Here is a 14,246-nt window from a genome sequence, read left to right on the forward strand (position 1 = left end):
CAGGTTATAGATTGTGCCAACTTGCTTCAGTTGTGCCCAACTCTTTGCTACCCTGTGGACTGTCGCTCACCAGGCTCCTCTGTCTGTGGGATTCTCCAGACAATAATACTGGAGTGGGTTGTCATGCCCTCACTGTGTTAAGAGATGTGTATATTTTCGTTTTACAGGATTGGTCAGAGAGAATAGCATATACAATTATGGTATTTTAAGCTGAGGTTTCAAATAAGTAACCAAATTTGCATGTTAGGTATCTGTTTGCTTTCTGAGAGATGAACTTCAGTGGGGCAGGAAAGGCAGAGTATTTGTGGAAATTGTGGAGCCAGAGGATCAGTTATAAGATTATTGCAGTAGTCTAAGTAAAGAGTATTGCAATAGTCTAAGTAAGAGATGATGGAGACTCTAAAGTAGAAGATTGGCAGTGGAAATGGAAAGACAGGTGCAAATTCAAGATATATTTCAGAGTTACTAAGTATCATAGACTGGCAATAACAAATCTGTTCTGTTTGGCCCATGCAGTGTTTGAATTTGAATGCCTATAGATGGAGCATGCATTCTCTAGTTTGACTTGAGCTTCACCACTCCCTATTGTATGACAATATTGATGTTATCACAATATCATAAATTGATGTTGCCTGCTGGCCATTTATGGATAAAGGAGAGAAGCAGTTAAGGATGGTCTCTAGATTTCTAGATTGAGTGACTGGATGAACAAAAGTACTAACAGCCTAGATCAGGAATTCAGGAATATGAAAGAATTTGAGAGAAAAGAGAAAGTATTGCTTTGGTTATATCTAGTTGGAAGTATCTACAGGATATTAATCAGAAACATAGATCTGAGGGTCTGAAGACAAGTATGCATTAGAGATATAGATTGGAGAAATCATTAGTTTATAGGTCATAGCTGAAACCATATAAGTAAATTAGGTATACTAGAGTATATTTAGAATGTTAAAAGAAGACCGAGCTCAACAAGAAACCGAGGAAGTGACCAGAAGTAATGCTAAAGAAGGGAAGAGTTCCCAGCATAGGGTAGACCTCAAAGAGTAGACATAATGTAGATTCAAGTGTAGACTCGTAGTGTACAAAGACTTTGACTGGTTCACAATGTATGGATCATGAAACTCTGGGCTCCCCAAGACTCTTTCAGAGAGTGTGAGAGGTCAAAACTGTTTTCACAATAATTGTAATATTATTTGTCTTTTTCCCTGTGTTGACATTTTCACTATTGATGCAGAGCAATGGTGAATAAACTGCTGGTGCCTTAGCACAAATCAAGGGAATGGTACCAAATGGTACTTGTTAGTAATTGTATTCTTTACCACCACACACTCACAGTTAAAGAAATTTATTTTTACTTAATAATGTCCTTGATAAACCAGTAAATATTATTAATTTAATTAAATATTGATATTGATGCACATATCCTTTGAAACAGCTTTTTTGAGGTATAATTGACATAAAAAGAACTGCACATGTTGAATGTTCACAATTTGATTACATATCTTTTTAATAATCTATGTATCAAAATGGGAAATATGGATAAAACACTTCTCATACATTCTGGAGTGTGACAGTGTCTGGAGGTAAAGCAAGTGCTTTACATGATTGAGTTGTAAACTGAACTGCAAGGTTTTTACACAGAATTTTAATTTTACTTGAAAGAACATCTAACAAGAACTAACTAACAACTAACAAGCAATGATTATTCAGACCTGGGTATTTGGCAGCCATTTTCTCAGAAATAAACTAAGCCTGTCACTTTAAGGAAAATAACTGACAGTATTTGTTGTCAACAATAAAATTTGAGCTTTTAAGTGAAAATTAGAATTTTGGAACACTTGAATCTACTAGCAGAAACTTGACAGCTTCCCAATACTAACCATCTTTTCTAATGAGATTGAAAGGTTGCCGCTATGAGCCTTGAATGACGCCAGGATTCTTGGCCTCTGGAGGAGAGGAATTTGATCCGAGGCCAGTGAAGAGGCTTGATTGATTACTCAGAGCTTTTGTGTAATAAAGTTTTATTAAAGTCTAAAAGAGATAGAGAAAGCTTCAGACACAAACATTAGAAGGGGGCAGAAAGAGTACCCCCTTGAAGTTTATAGCAAGAAGTCACATACCTGTTAGCAAGCTGCTAATTAGAGAAAGGAAATGTCTCAAAAGTCAGGGAGTTGCACCAGGCTCCTCACCCACAACATGCATTTTGAGATAGCATTGGCACAAGGTGAGTTATCCCGGGCCGTAAAACAATTGACACGAATCTTGAAGAAAGGCGATTTCCAAGCAAATACATAGTTTCACTAACACAGCTTAAGAGAAATGGGTAAAACATACTGGTTTGTTGAGCCATTATCGGTTCTGACCCTTAAGCAGAACTGATTTAAAGAAAGGCAGATTCGAAGGTAAATCCGTAGTTCATTAACATAGCTTAAGAAAAACATTTCCACAAGAAAAACTCATTGGTTAGCTCAAGGTTTGAAAAAGTTAAGTTTAGGTGGAACCAGGTGTGATCCTGGCAACACAGAATTTTAAAAGAAACCTCCTTTCAATTTTGTATAGAGAAGGGCAAGAAACCATCTGACGCTTGTAGTTTGTTTTCTCCTGCCTCTTAAGAGAGAGGAAAAAGACGTCTGACACTTGCAGTCTATTCCCTTGCTTGGGGATCCTAGCCTTCCTGCCTGTTACTCTCAAGATCAGCAGTGATGTTAACTCATGTGGTTTGTAAAATATTATGTAATGAAATAAGTCACCATTTGGAAGATCAACACAGCTCAGTGAAACTATTTTTCACATGATCGATGCATGATGTAAAATCATGCTTAGGTAAAGATTCATTTAAACCATAAGGTTGGGGAACTTCCCTGGTGGTCCAGGGGTTAAGAATACACTTTGCAATGCAGGAGACACAGGTTTGATCCCTGGTCAGGGAACTAAGATCCCACATGCCCTGGGGCGACTGAGCCAGTGAGCCACAGCTAGAGAGCTCACCTGCCACAACGAAGAGTCCACATGCTGCAACAGAGATCCGGGGCAGCCAAAGTAATTTTTTTTAAAAAATAATAAGGTACAAGGCTGACCAGTGGATTTTAATATAACAATGTGTAAAAAACTCATTAATATGGATTCAGATTCCCCACTGCATTTGTCTACCAGTGTCAAATTTTGGTTTAGTTAAAGAAGAATATCCACAATGATCTGAAACAATTATTCACCTACTCTTCCACTTTTCAGTTAGATACTTACATTAGGCCAGATTTTCTTCATATACTTTAAAAGAACCTATCGCAAAAAACATATCACAACATATTGAATGCAGAAGGAGACACAGGAATTCAACTGTCTTCTAATGAACTCTCTTACATTAAAAAGATTTGCAAATTAGTCAAACCTTCTTACTTCTTATTTTGTTTTGGAAAATAAATATTTTTCATGAACATGTTACTTAATGTAAACATACATTTGCCTTCTTGTTGTTATATGTAAAAGAGTAAATAAATCAAAACTTTTAAAATGTCACAGTTATAACTCCTAGTATGTGCTAAGTTGCTTCTGTCATATCTGACTGTTTGCAACCTTGTGGACTGTAGCCTGCCAGGCTCCGCCTGGCCATGGGATTCTCCAGCAAGAATACTGGAGTGGGTTGTGATGTGTTTCTCCAGGGTATCTTCCTGACCCAGGGATTGAACCTGTGTCTCTGATGTCTCCTGATTGGCAGTTGGGTTCTTTACCATTAGCACCACCTGGGACACCCAATTTTTTGTATGGTTGGTATTAAATATAACCTACAGAAATCAAAGACTCTTTGAGATTCTAAGTATTTTTTAAAACTTCGAATAGGATCTGCTGTTGTGGATTGCTAAATAAAAGTGGTGGAGGGAACAAATGATGACCCTTGTCTTACTGTTAAGTAGACTAGACTCCTACAAGGGAAACTGACACAATGAAAAACTATACTATGAAAAATATGATTCAGAGGCAGAGCAAGTAACATATACAGTAGGCACTAACTAAGAAAAGAAGAGTAGGGGTATAAGTGGTAAGGGACTTGTTGCCAAGAGAGACTTAAGCATAGGTAGGATTTTGTACAACAGAAGAGTGGGGAATATTCTTTCTAAGCTTAATGACTATCATGAGCAAAATCCTAGAGGCCCAGATAAACTTAATATGCTCTAGGAACTTTAAGGAGACCATCCTGACTGGAGTAAATAGTTTGCATTGGTTAATAACAAGAAATTAGTTTGAATAAATAGGCTAGAGGCAAATTTGGAGAGCTTAAAAATGTCAAGATGAGGAGTTTAGGTTTTATGGACAATGGAAAGCTATTAAAGTTTCCTGACTCGGAATGATGACGTGATGAAGGCAATATTTCATAAAAATTAGCCTAGAAGTCACGTAAAGGAGAGATTGGAATAGAAAGACTAGAAATTAGTTAGGATAGTATTGTAGTCAGTCCATTCATCAAGTGGTGAGGACCTAGTCATGGTAATGTAAAGTCAAGAATGGATGCAAGAGATACTGTAAAGACAAAATGAGCAGGACTTGATTGATTAGAAAGAGAAGATTAATGGTGAGACTGGATGAATGAGAGAATAGTGCTGTCATTGATGGAATATAAGAACATAAGGAGACCCATTTTAAGTAGTTGATGATAATTAGGTCATTACTTCAAGGTGTGGGATTATCCAAATAGAAATATATATGAATAGAGAGTCACTAAATAGGAAATGGGATGAGAAATATAAAATTGAGAGGCTACATTTAAAGAGATAAGTATTGTGTTTAAGGAAATGAATGGGTTTGCTGAGGAATACATTTTATAAATCAGGAGCCCAGGAACTAAGACTTAATGATAGGTGGAGCCAGTGAAGGAGAATGAAGAAACAATTGAAGACGAATAGGAGAACAGAATAATAACCAGCCTACAGAAACCAAGAGGGGACAGATTTTCAAGAGGCTGTAAATCAGCCACATCAAATTCTACAGAAAATAGAAGATTTCATATATAAGTTGAGTTCAGTGAAAACAAGAGTCTTTGTATTGTATTTTTCATTCAACAATGTTGCCTAAATGCCTAGAATTGTACTCAGGGAGGCAGGGATCATTGGAGACCTTCTCAGAAGCTTCCTATCATGGATTTGTTGACAAATGTTTTCCTTTAAATAATACAACTGAAGTTGTAGAAAGAGAGAAGATACATAGCTAAAGTCAACTTTTTAGTGATAAAACTAGGAACACATCCTGTATCTTGAAGTATGAAAATTTATGTTTCTGTATAAAATATAAAGAATTTTTTTAATGTCTAAAAGCTTAAACATATATACGAACTCATATATGATTTTTTACACACAAACATATATATGTCTGACGGTTTTTTAAAACATGTTGTATTTACTGAAAGAGTATGAGTAGAAACTGAAAAGCCAAGTAAAAAAAAAAAAACATGAAGAGATAAAATTTACCTTCAAATGATTTCTTTAATTACAAAACCAGCCAGAAACATAGCAGAAAATGTGTGACATTCATAGTAACTCCATTTTAATTTCAATGCTATTATTCAGTTAATGTAAATTAATATGAAATATGATACAAACAGTTAAATGTAGCCCCAATATATTGCTTTTAGTGCATATTTGAAGGCAGAGAAGTAGACTAAATCAGTGAGAAATTGAATTCTAAAGCAGAGATTATAGTTTTCCTCATAGTTCATATGTCAGAATTCTCTCTCTCTTCCTCTTACCTTTGTTTAGTTTTATTGCTCTTTTTTTAGTTTAATAACAAAAATTATAAAAATATTCATTTTAATGATAAAATGGTAATTTAGCAGGAAGCAGAACAATGGTGTCTTGCAGTGGATCTTTAAATTCAATTTTTCACTAAATTAATTTCATGAGGTGTGTTGTTCTATCTAAAGCTAGACAGTATAGGTATTCATGTAGATTCATAAACCGTATCCCATGAACTCCAAATAAAAGATATAAACCTATTTTTGTCTACAGAGACAGAGAAAGGAAAGAGAAAAGTACTTTATTAATTCTAACAAAATCAGATTCCTATTTGAAACTGAGAAAGGAGAAAATATGTATAATGCAGGTCTGTGTATATGTATTTCAAAAGGAATACATTAATGAAGTAGCTATTTCTTTTTTAGAATGACAGATATCTTTGCTCTCAAAAAGAAAAATAATAAGGTCTTCCCTGGGGGTCCAGTGGTTAAGGATCTGCCTCCCAATACAGGGGATGAGAGTTTGATCCCTGGTCAGGAAACTAAGATCTCGCATCCCACAGGGAAAGTAAGAGAGCCCACGCACTCTGGAGCCCCTGTGCTACCACTGGAGAGAATTCTGCGTGCTGCAATGAAAGATCCTGCATGTCACAGCTAAGAGCTGACACAGCCCAGAGTAAATAAATGTATAAAGAAGAAGAAATGATACAGGAAGAGTTTGGATTAGATGACCTGTCAAGTCAGCGTTGTCCATTGCGCTACTGGCCTTCCTGTTGGCCATTGTCTGAAGGGTTTTGTCGCGACTCCCACTCCTCCCGGACTCAGGTTGTAACCACAATCGCCCGACTCCCTAGGTGTGTCATGTCCTCCTCGTCTATCCCCCTTGGGGTCCCAGTCGTATCCCCGCCATTCATAAATTCTTTAAATGGTCTGCAGAGACGCCTGCAAAAGAGAAATAAACACGTGTGTCAAAACGTTGAAGAAATAAACGTGTGTCAAAACGTTGACTTGCCGTAGTCGGCAGGATTCGAACCTGCGCGGGGAGACCCCAATGGATTTCCAGTCCACCGCCTTAACCGCTCGGCCACGACTACTGCTGGTGATTGGTTATGGCAGTGAGACCTATGTAGAGCTGGCACACAAGTGTCTAGTAACAGGTCAAAAGTTTTCTCAAGTGGATGCCATTTTCCTGTAAGGAGGCTTAAGAAGGGGAGCAAAGAAGCAAATCATCCACATATTACAACAAAAGAAGGAAGCTCCCGGGGACTTTATACCAACCAGATCAGCCTTCAGGATTTTCAAGAAATAAAGACTTCGTAAAAGCCTGCGGGCCGAGAGGAACTACTCCACATTCAAAGTAATGCTCACAATTCTCCAAGCCAGGCTTCAGCAGTACGTGAACCGTGAACTTCCAGATAATTCCGTCATTTGTATTATCTTGGTATTGGTATCTGTTCTTTAGTTTGAGGTTTTCTGGTTTCTTGGTATCAGTGATTTTTTTAAATTAAATTCTTACATTGTAAATATTTTATTATGAGATTCTGGATCTTATTTACATCTTTTCTTCTGGTAGGTCTACTCTGGCATCATGCTGGTGGGGGAAGTGGTCACCACTTCATTACTACTGTGTGGAAATAGAAGTGCAGGTTCTCCACTAAGCCTCCAGTGATACTCTGGGGAAGTAGAGGGGAACCCTGTTACTGCTTGTTGACTTAGAAATTGAAGCTGCCTTCTAGGGCTTTGCTGATACTGACAAAGGGAGGGGCACGTGATTTCTGCTCACCCTGTGGCCTCCACTAACATTGACTGGGGATAAAAGATCCATACGGCCTTCTTCTACCCACTAGGCTCCCACTTAGTCTTTGCTCATGGGAATGAGGGTAAGGCCCTAGAAGTTGACGCTCCCTTCTAGGGCTTTGCTGATACCACCCTGGCTGATAGAGAGGGAGGGGCACCTGACTTTTGCTCACCATGTGGCCTCCACTAACAGTGGCTGAGAGAAGATCCATTTGGCCTTCTCCTACCCACTAGGTTCCCTACTTAGTCTTTGCTCATTGGAATGAGAGTAAGGCCCATGTTTTTCCTATATTGTTTGGCTGGAATAAAGTGTTTATTATCTAAAATTTTTCTGAATTGCTGTTTGCCCCTTTCTTGGTCTTTTGACTAGAGAGAGCAGGCTTTCTTGAAACTAGTTTTGTCTGTGCTCTTTGGTTTCTCTGGGTTGCTGGCTTCCTCAATACCTAGTCCAAGATAAATGAAGAACACCCAGGAAATTCATCACTTTGTTATTCCTTGGATCCCAAAGTCCTTAGCCAGTCTGCCTTTTTTTTCTCCACCTTTCAGAGTGCTTGTGTTAGTTTTATATAAAATAGGTTTTTAGCTGTACTTATTGGGAAAACTAGGAGAAGTGCATCTCTTTATCTTGTGCTAGAACCAGAAGCTCAGATATACTTTTTATTATTCTAATTTACCATTTAAAGGTGTTTTTCTAGAATTCGATGTATCAGCCGACAGACCCACCCCACTCATCATGTTCATAACCATCATTGAAATTATATATTTTAACCATGGTACCTCTCAGCCTTCTTTCATCCCTTGGATCATTTAGTTGACTTTCAGTAGATAATCTTCAAGTCCATGGTGACTTCTTTGAATATCCTGATGGTATTTCCCATATTTCTCAACTCTGATACCTGTTCTTACTTCCAACTCTGAACTTAGTCATTTTAGCAACTGCCCAGATTTTTGTCTTTAGTGAACAGTTAAGATGAATCCTCACTTCATTGAAAACCATGCTCAAATGTCACCTCTTCAGAGTGGCTTTTCATGACCATTCTCTGTACAGTTACTCTGCTTTCTTTTCTTCATATCACTTATCACTATTTGACCTTTTATAATCATGTGTTTGTTCATTGTCCCCATCCCTCTAATATAAAGACTCTTAGGACAAGGCCTGTGTTTTATTCACTGTTGTATTCCCAATGCTCAGAAAAGTCCCTGGCACATAGCAGTCTCTAAGTAAATATTTTACTGATTGAATGAATAAATATGTCACAAGGGATTTGGTGAAAGAGGAAGAAGAGAATGGAGAGTTCAGGGCACCTGATCGAAAAAATTCTAACTTATATAGGACAGTAGCCTCCAGATTAGACATACATGGACCAAACTTAGATAAAAATGTGTGAGGGGCAGAAAATTTCTTTTTGTCTTTTTGGTTCTTTTCTCTCTCCCATGTAAACCACATTTCTTGTTCTATGAAAATACTTTAGCATAGGAGCAAAACCTTTTTAAATATGGCAGTTATAGCCCTCTGATGGCAAGGTTGAAGACTCCTGACCAGAAATTTCCACATTTTGCTTAGAAGACGGAAGCAAGTGACGGTTCGGCCAGCTGCAGTGCATCAGAACTCATGTGGTCCGTGGAAGAACTGTATTCATTCCAAATGCAGGTCTTTCAGTGAAGCGCAAGACCTTGAGTTGAATCCAGTTTTTACAGGTGAGTAGTTAAAATGCATAGAAGAAAGCAGTGAGGTCATCCATCCGGAGCAGTCAGGACCTCATCATATCTCTACTCACCCTATGACTTTTGATGCAGCTGCCTATGGAGCCCCACATGGGCTGGGATCTCTTTGCTTGTCACAGCAAAGGAAGGGATACAGCGTCTTCTCTAAGATATCACTCCACCTTGGAAGAAGATTACAAAGCAGTGTGATATTTTTTATTTCATCTCTTAGTTTGATGTCTCTCTAAGCCGCTCAGGTGTCAGGTGCCATGGATGGAAAAAAACCTGTTTTACACCCTCCCAGAATGTTTATAAAAATATGTCCATTCCTAATCTATATTCAGAATAGTAGTATATATTATACTATAATAAAATATTACGGCTGTGCTAAAACAAAAAAAGTGTAAAATTAACACCTTAATGTGCTTTCAAATATAGTCGCATTCTAAGCAAACACAATTCAGGTTTGAGAACGTTAGTCATATATAACACTTGTCCTGGATAACTGATATCACCTCAGCTATAAAATTGCAAAGCCACCTGGCCCTTCCCAGAAATATTTCCTCCAGAAATTATATTGTTCCTTGAACAGGCAAAGCTTTTACTCAAATGAGCTGTCTCCAGCAAGCTTTCCATCAAATTCTTTGCCATTGGTGCAGTTGCCTTAATTTTACTTAAGTGCTTGCTGGCTGACTTTGAGTCCAGAAAGACAAAGTGTATCTTATGGGACAGAATTCAAGCTTGGAAGGAAAAAGAATAGCAGCTGCCTTCTTTTTGACCTCCCTGCCATTTTATCACCACTAGTGGTGATGAGGAGATGAGAGCCAAGATGGCCCTCGTTTCTATCTTAATAAACCTGCTTTGGTGACTTGCTTACTTGCAGCATGTGAATGACCTCCATAAAAATAAGTTCATTGAAAGAATGATCTCCTGGCAATTAAAAATTTGGTCTAATGATTTACTCCCACAAAATTGCATTTCACATGCTTGGACTGAATTTTGCCTTTATTTTGTCTACTGACTCAAATTGGGGAGCTAACATAATGGGGGGTAATGTTTTGCTTTGTTTTTATTCTAATAAAATATCACCCTTTAATTGTAGGTAGTGGATAGTGGAATGAATAATGAAGAAATTTGTTTTCCTTGTACAACTGTGCTTATGAGAAAAAAATCTCTCACATACGAAAAATAATTTTAACTGCAGATTTTTTGGGTGAATTTCAGTCAACATGAGTAAGATAATAGCCTTATGCATCTGTCCACCCATCTGTTCAGTTCATTTGTTCAATATTTATGGAATACCTACTCTACCAGGCATTGATGATACAGCCACGAAAAAGATAGAGAAGTGAATCTTCTACTCCGTGGGCCCTTGATGGTGGCCTACTCCTTGAAACCCTCTTTCCTCTGAAGTGCATCCCCACTGTATTTACTCTGTTTCCCAAAAAGTTGGTGAGCTCCTCCAAGGCGGAAATTCTATCTTGTGTTTTCTATGATGCTAGACATTCGACAAATACTTGATGGACTAGATTTAACAAAAGTTTTTGAAGATGTAGGTGACGAACATTTCAGAGCTAGTCATAGGATGTTAGATTTAGAAGGGGCCATAAAGATAATCTATCCATAGATCTCCAGAGGGTAGTTGTATAGATACCTTTAGGGTTGCTTCCAGGGAATGGGGACGGCCCAGCAGAGGGATGGTGGTACTGTTATGACCTTCAGTGTACATCAAACATAAGATTTGCACTTTCAACCCTTTTACATGGAAAACATTTCTGTAAGATTTTATATGAACAAAGATATGGCTGATTAAAAAAAAAACTCAAAACTACTAATTGGTCCAACACCTCTTACAGATCTTTTAGATAGGCCTGGACTGGAATGGGTGAATTTAACTCAGATGATCATTATATCTACTACTGTGGGCAGGAATCCCTTAGAAGAAATGGAGTAGCCATCATAGTCAACAAAAGAGTCCAAAATGCAGTTCTTAGATACAATCTCAAAAATGACAGAATGATCTCTGTTCATTTCCAAGGCAAACCATTCAGTATCACGGTAATCCACGGCTATGCCCCGACCAGTAACACTGAAGAAGCTGAAGTTGAACGGTTTATGAAGACATACGAGACCTTTTAGAACTAACACCCAAAAGATATCATTTTCATTATAGGGGACTAGAATGCAAAAGTAGGAAGTCAAGAAATATCTGGAGTAAGAGGCAAATTTGGCCTTGGATTACGGAATGAAGCAGGGCAAAGGCTAATAGAGTTTTGCCAAGAGAACACAGTGGTCATAGCAAACACCCTCTTGCAACAACACAAGAGAAGACTCTACACATGGACATCACCAGATGGTCAACACCGAAATCAGATTGATTATATTCTTTGCAGCCAAAGATGGAGAAGCTCTATACAGTCAGCAAAAACAAGACTGGGACCCGACTGTGGCTCAGATCATGAACTCCTTATTGCCAAATTCCGACTTAAATTGAAGAAACTGGGGAAAACCAGTAGACCATTCAGGTATGACCTAAATCAAATCCTTTACAATTATACAGTGAAAGTGAGAAATAGATGTAAGGGACTAGATCTGATAGACAGAGTGCCTGAAGAACGATGGACGGAGGTTCATGACATTGTACAGGAGACAAGGATCAAGACCATCCCTGAGAAAAAGAAATGCAAAAAAGCAAAATGGTTGTTTGAGGAGGCCTTACAAATAGCTGGGAAAAGAAGAGAAGCCAAAAGCAAAGGAGAAAAGGAAAGATACATCCATTTGAATGCAGAGTTCCAAAGAATAGCAAGGAGAGATAAGAAAGCCTTCCTCAGTGATCAATGCAAAGAAATAGAGGAAAACAATAGAATAGGAAAGACTAGAGATCTCTTCAAGAAAATTAGAGATACCAAGGGAAAATTTCATGCAAAGATGGGCTCGATAAAGTACAGAAATGGTATGGACCTAACAGAAGCAGAAGGTATTAAGAAGAGGTGGCAAGAATACACAGAAGAACTGTACAAAAAAGATCTTCACGACCCAGATAATCACAATGGTGTGATCACTGACCTAGAGCCAGACATCCTGGAATGTGAAGTCAAGTGGGCCTTAGAAAGCATCACTACGAAGAAAACTAGTGGAAGTTATGGAATTCCAGTTGAGCTATTTCAAATCCTGAAAGATGACGCTGTGAAAGGGCTGCACTCAGTATGCCAACAAATATGGAAAACTCAGCAGTGGCCATTTCATTCCAATCCCTAAGAAAGGCAATGGCAAAGAATGCTCAAACTACCACACAATTGCACTCATCTCACACACTAGTAAAGTTATGCTCAAAATTCTCCAAGCCAGGCTTCAGCAATGCATGAACCGTGAATATCCAGATGGTCAATCTGGTTACAAAAAAGGCAGAGGAACCAGAGATCAAATTGCCAACATCTACTGGATCATCCAAAAAGCAAGGGTTTTCCAGAAATATATCTATTTCTGCCTTATTGGCTATGCCAAAGCCTTTGACTGTGTGGATCACAATAAACTGTGGGAATTTCTGAAAGAGATGGGAATACCAGACCACCTGACCTGCCTCTTGAGAAACCTGTATGTAGGTCAGGAAGCAACAGTTAGAACATGACATGGAACAACAGACTGGTTCCAAATAGGAAAAGGAGTACGTCAAGGCTGTATATTATCACCCTGTGTATTTAACTTATATGCAAAGCGCATCATGAGAAATGCTGGGCTGGATGAAGCACAAGCTGGAATCAAGATTGCCGGGAGAAATACCAATAACCTCAGATATGCAGATGACTCCACCCTTATGGCAGAAAGCGAAGAAAAACTAAAGAGCCTCTTGATGAAAGTGAAAGAGGAGAGTGAAAAAGTTGGCTTAAAGCTCAACATTCAGAAAACTAAGATCATGGCATCTGGTCTTAGTTTTGGCATCACTTCATGGGAAATAGATGGGGAAACAGTGGAAACAGTGTCAGACTATTTTGGGGGGCTCCAAAATCACTGCAGATAGTGATTGAAGCCATGAAATTAAAAGACACTTACTCCTTGGAAGGAAAGTTACGACCAACCTAGACAGTGTATTGAAAAGCAGAGACATTACTTTGTCAACAAAGGTCCATCTAGTCAAGGCTTTGGTTTTTCCAGTAGTCATGTATGGATGTGAGAGTTGGAGTATAAAGAAAGCTGAGCTCGGAAGAATTGATGCTTTTCAACTGTGGTGTTTGAGAAGACTCTTGAGCATCCCTGGCCTGTAAGGAGATGCAACCAGTCCATCGTAAAGGAGATCATTCCTGGGTGTTCATTGGAAGGACTGAGGTTGAAGGTGAAACTGCAATATTTTGGCTACCTGATGCAAATACTGACTCATTTGAAAATACCCTGAAATGGAAAAGATTGAAGGCAGGAGGAGAAGGGGACGACAGAGGATGAGATGGTTGGATGGCATCACTGAGTCAATGGACATGAGTCTGGATAAACTGCGGGAGTTGGTGATGGACAGGGAGGCCTGGTGTGCTGCGGTTCATGCGGTCGCAAAGAGTTGGACATGACTGAGCCACTGAAGTGAACTGACTGAAGAAGGTTAGGTGGGCTTCCCGGGTGCTCAGATGGTAAAGAGTTTGCCTGCAGTGCAGGAGACCTGGGTTCGCTCCCTGGGTTTGGAAGAACCCCTGTAGAAGGAAATGGCATCCTGCTCCAGTATTCTTGCCTGGAGAATTCCATGGACAGAGGAGCCTGGTGGGCTAAAGTTCATGGGGTCACAAAACGTCAGACAGGACTGAACAACCAAGTGTGCGTGCACACACACACACACATGAAGCTTAGGTAATTTTCTCACGGTCATATATATAATTATTAGTACTCTTAGAGCTTAAACCTGAATATTTGGATTTAAAATCTGAGATTCTCTCTGTGACATTCTTTTTTTTTTAATTTTTTTTTAAACTTTAAAATACTGTATTAGTTTTGTCAAATATCGAAATGAATCCGCCACAGGTATACATGTGTTCCCCATCTT

At 38.7% G+C, this 14,246-nt stretch overlaps 1 protein-coding gene and 1 non-coding gene across 20 annotated transcripts in view; one reads left to right on the forward strand and one right to left on the reverse strand.

Annotated features, from left to right (window-relative positions):
* ENOX2 (ecto-NOX disulfide-thiol exchanger 2) overlaps window positions 1-14,246 on the forward strand; it is a 289,817-nt gene that overhangs the window by 39,664 nt on the left and 235,907 nt on the right. The window lies entirely within an intron of this gene.
* TRNAS-GGA (transfer RNA serine (anticodon GGA)) lies at window positions 6,735-6,816 on the reverse strand. The gene has a single exon. It is a non-coding gene; the product is annotated as a tRNA-Ser (tRNA).

This window comes from Bos grunniens, chromosome X, assembly GCF_055505025.1.
Source record: "Bos grunniens cultivar Pamir isolate PY7600 chromosome X, Bosgru_T2T1.0, whole genome shotgun sequence".
In the NCBI taxonomy this organism is placed as follows: domain Eukaryota; kingdom Metazoa; phylum Chordata; class Mammalia; order Artiodactyla; family Bovidae; genus Bos; species Bos grunniens.